Raw genomic sequence first — 5,210 nt, 5'->3', positions numbered from 1 at the left:
AGATCTGAGCCGCGACGAATTGGCAGGGATAATTTAGGCTATTTATAGGAAAATAGGGGCTCCAGGAAAGCATTAGAAGAAACACTCTCACGTGACCTTATTAGGGGCTGTGGTTGGTCGATTTGCATCCTGGGGGCAAATGGAGATAATTTACCCGCGCAAAGAATAGTCAGTCAGGTGATGACAGGGAATGAGTTGCTTTCTGCTACGCCCGCACTTGTTAATATTTATAGTGAGAGAAGTGTTCACTACAATAGTAAAAAAAACCTTAGGATTATTCTTGATGTTTTTAATAGCCAAGGCTTCCTCTACAGCTGTTGCTTCTTTGATTCCAAGGTTGTTAATGTTCTCGATTGGAGGTGATGCTGCTGATGGTGGTATTTTAGATTATTGATTTTTCAGTTTATTCTTTTTATTCTCCTGGTGAGCGCTTTTCTGTTTTGGAATCCTGCGTCTACTGTTATTTATGAGTCATGAGGATGTGTTTTTGAGTGTATGTAGATGACTGTGTCCAAGAAAATAGTTGCCATGCGTTTGTGTTTGTTGTGGTATTCGAGGAAGCAAGGGTGAAGGACCAGTCCATCTGCGATAAGTCTTGAGTGATCGCTCTCCAGTTTGACCTGTGTAAATTCATGTTATCAAATGGGTGCACTGGAGTTAGTGATTTATGCCAAATTTTTGGATGCTGAAGATTGAGGTTATAGAGTAGTATATCATGATCAGACAGGCAGGTTCTTTCCACTGTGATGTTAGGGATAGTGTTAGCATGATTGCTTAGCACTAGATCTAAGACACTTTGGTTGTTTCTGGTTGGTTCATGGACAAGTTGTGACAAGAAAAAAATATCCATAAATTTGAAAAGTAATTCCACTGCTGCTTTGTCTGAGCTTGAGGTGAAGCTTCTTGGTCTAACGATATTAGTGGACCAATCTACAGAGGATAGGTTAAAGTCACCCATCATCAGAATATTTCCTGGGTTGCATTGCAGGAGGAAAGATTTCATCTTCACTTGGAAATAGTGTAAGAGTGCTTGTGGGAGTCTGTAGAGCCCAATGACAGGCAGGTCTTTACCCTTGTTGTGTACAGAGATTGATTTGCAGTAACTGTTGGAGAAAAGGTTCTTGGCCTCTGCACTGAAAGAATCATGGAGGGAAACACCAACTCTACCCTTTCTTCGGCCTGCCCGATCAGGGCAAATGGCAGTGAAGTCTTTGATTTTCAGTTCAGCCTCTAAATGAACGTCATTTAGGTGGGTTTCAGTTAGAACAAAGAAAGGGATTGGACGTGAGTGTGCTGCAATCCATCCCTCAGTGTGGGGTATTTTCCATTTTTGAGCCCTGATGGCTGGGTTGTTACCTTGGGCTTTAAGGAGGAATGTCGTTAAGGCAGCAGCTTCATTGTGTTTGTTGTTGCTACTCAATGGCAGTAGCAAGGGTGTTTTTCACCTTGGATTGGTAGTAGAGGTTGGATACTTCTCTGAATTTCTTTCGCCAGATTCAGCATGGCTAAAAGAGAAGTTTTGTCTCTAGAGTCACTGCTGGATGTGGTCACAATGTTGTTATTACCTTTGTTTTTTTAGCTTGGTTGTCTGTTCCCTGATTTATGATGGGCAAAGGAATCATTTTTGCTGTAGTAGGTGATACAGTTATTGTTGTGGTTGGAATAAGAAGCAGGTTTGGCATAGTTGAATCTGTTGTGGGGAGCACTCTCACCATTACCACTTTTCTCAGTGCCACTATATTTACTAATGGAGCATCTAGTTACTGGTAGGTGGGTAAAAGGGCAGCTTTGTTGCAATCATATTCTCTCGTGAGAATAGCGGCAGATATTGGGATTCCGTTTTGTCTGTGTAAGAGGAGTGTGATGTGGTTGTCTGTTCATTGATGTTCCATAGTTGATGCATCTAGTTTCTGGGAGGTGAATGAAAAGACGGTCTTGTCACAAACACATCCTCTCACAGAGGGAATTTTGGGTACCATTTTGTTTGTGTGGGTGGGATATGTGGCAATTGTTTGTTTACGGAAGATTTAGAGGTGAATGATTCTGGGAATGGTGTGGTAAGGGTTGTTCCTGGTGAATTTGGTTGGGCAGAGATGTTAGTCATCCTATTGCTGGGTTGTAATGGTGAAGTACTGGTAAGGGTTGTGGTGGTGAGGATGGTAGTAGTAGCTGATGTTGACTGACTGTGCTGGCATCGATAATGGTGGTGGAAATGGCAGTTGTGTGGTTGGTATCATCAATAACTGATGCAGCCAGTCATTGGGATACCATTCTCGATGCTTTCATAGTCATCTGTCACCACTAGTCTCTGTTCTGTCAATTGTAGTAGGTCCACTTTGTTGTGACCTGTCCAGTCCTTGATGTTGTCAAACCAGGATTTTCTGTCTGCCTATTTTATCCTCCATCAACTGTACCCTCAAGAATGGTTTTAAGCAGGGAGTTGTGACGGGATACATGACCATACCATGCAAGCTTCTGTTTTTTTACCTGAGCAACGAATGGTTCTTACCTACCGGTGTATTTGTTGACTTGCTGCCAAACAAAGCCGTTTTGTGCTCTGTGTACAAGATGTTTTGTAGCCTCTTTAAGCACTTGTGCTCAAATGCCTGGATTTTTCACTCCATGTCAGCTGTAAGAGTTCAGCTCTCAAACCTATAAAAGAAAATCAAAGTTACCAGGATCTTGTTGGAAAACTAATGGAATTATTTTTCCATATGCTGTTCAGTTTTATCGTGGCAGCAGAGGCGAAGCTAAGTATTGTTATCTCCTTTTGAGATTTGTTATCTATGGTCAGTGTGGATCCTAAATACTTGAAAGTGTCCACTTCATCAAGTCTCTCTCAGTTTAGCATGATGTTAGTTGCTGTGTTTTGGATGTTACTATTAACCCGGATTTTGCTCTTTTTAAGCTGATCTCCATCTTGTATGCTCCTAATAGTTTTTCCAGTTTGGTGGTTCTGTAGTTCTGCTTCACTATTTCCTATCAGTTCATTTTCATCTGCAAAGTGCAGGTTGGAAATGGGCCGTCTTCCAATCGTGCTAACGATTCTGCCAGCTCGATGCATTATTTCTTTGCACAGCTCAGAATAGGAACTGCGCTCATTGTAAACTCCTTTTGTAATTTTTGTGTTACATGATTAGGATTACTATAAGCAAAAACCTGCAGATCTTCCTCTATAACTGCTAAACATTTAGCAATAATTTTTGTAATTAAAGTGGTGTAGGTGGAGCTTCTTTTGTCTTGCCTGTATTTTCAGCTTGTTCTTATTTTAAAAGCATCAGCACCTTGTTAGATAATTTTTTCTCTAGGATGCTAGCAACTGAATCACTTTGTCTTCTATAAAGTATTGCAATATCTTTTTGAATTTGATGTAGACTTTCTGCAATGTCATGGATACAGTCTGGCCATATACTTTTGCAAGCACTATTCAAAGTTATGTACAGCATCCATTATGCTGAATTTCTTCCCTGTCAAAAGTTGTTTGAAAGTTCTTTTCATATAATATACTTTGAAATTAGCTATCATACTTTGGTCTTTTGGCTGGAGCAAAGAAGTTATATTTTGGGGGATATATTCAGCCCTCACATTATCAAAAAGGTTATCTAAGTTTGCTGGGTGGTTCGGTGCATTCTCTAAAAGAAGTAATGCTTTGATGAAAATATGTCTGGCACTATACTGTTCTAGTTGTAATATAGGGGTTGCCTACACAAAAAGTTCTCTACACCAGAGTCAGAGATCTCAGGAAAGTTGTTCCTTCATAAAAAAGGCTATGAGGAAGATAATTATGAAAGGTGCTGCAAAGACAAGAAAAACCATTCAATTTCAGAAGCCAAGCAATAAGCAAACATTTTAATGGATGAAATATACTGCAAAATATAATTGTTGAGCACAACCATTGCCCATATGCAAATATAATGAATGTTTTGAAAATTTCAGATAATGTGATGAGACAAGCATAAAAATACAAGTTATCTTCTCCACTGGATCATTTAGCTTTGTACACCTTGTGCCTCTCCACTTTCAGCAAAAAGGTGAACTTCAAAGAAGTACACTTTTTCAAACTATTAAACAAATTCAACACAATCACCCAAAATCCCTTTAAAAAATTGTAAATAAACTTTTTAATACCACTTCTCCTCAGTATTTTCCCTTGAAATATTTAAAAATTTAATATTCTTGCTTTTCAGTCTTTCAATACTCTATTAGTTTCTCATATTCACCATTATTAGCAACACCTGTTTGAAATATGGGGTGAATTAATGCCGTTTTTTGGCTGAGCAAATCTTAAATAGGTTAACCAAAGCAATTCATACTTCTGGTAAAGTTCAACGTTTTTCTTTATTAACCATAAAGGTTATACATAGAAGGGACAAAACAAAGGACTTTGGACAGACATACACAAATCTTGCAAAACTTTGGACGATGTGTATGAGTTTAAAAATTAATTATATATTTTTAAAGTTAAAAATTAAAATGATTTAGATGAAAATGTTCAGGGTTCAATTTATTAACCCGCCAGTTATTTTCCTTTTATTTCTTCTTTTTTTTTTCTCATTTTTTCCTTTTTCTTCTTTCTATCTTATCTTTCTTTTTTCTTTTTTCTTTTTTGACTGGCTATGCAAGCACAGCTCCCTTTATACACATCTTTCAAGGGTTCGTTTCGAGAGGATTTCCCTTTTGTCTTCTTCCACTTGGCCACTGTCTTCGTCGAAGGGTTCAACCGGCAGGTCAAACATCTCTGTTGGGTTTTGTAATATCTGAATATCTTCTGGATGACTTTTCCTCAAATCATAGTACAGTTGTAATGGCCTCCTTGGTATCATTTAAGAAATACACATTTGATTCTAGATGGGGTTTAATAACCCCGTCTAGATATTTGTTCTTCGTTCTATACTGTATCATGATCTTTTTGTCTTTCTTAAAGTCTACTAAGCTTTTATATGGGTTCGTTGTTCATTTTTTTTTTTTTTTTTTCAATTTCATGTTCAGAGGTAGGGGGGAATCCTTCCTCTTACTTCTTTTTCTAGTCACCTCCTTGAAACTTGTCTCACTTGTTTCGCTTGAGGGTGACTCATTTGATAAGGCTGCTTCCTTGTTCGCGAGTGCTCCCTCCACATTACTCTGAGGGGCTTGGTTTTCAGAGCTTGTCACAGACCTCATGCCAGTCTCCGTGGCCTTTGGTGCCGCTTCTGTGCTTGTTGGCTGAATAT

This window comes from Octopus bimaculoides, chromosome 28 (genome assembly GCF_001194135.2).
Source record: "Octopus bimaculoides isolate UCB-OBI-ISO-001 chromosome 28, ASM119413v2, whole genome shotgun sequence".
Classification (NCBI taxonomy): domain Eukaryota; kingdom Metazoa; phylum Mollusca; class Cephalopoda; order Octopoda; family Octopodidae; genus Octopus; species Octopus bimaculoides.
This window is presented reverse-complemented; position numbering follows the sequence as displayed.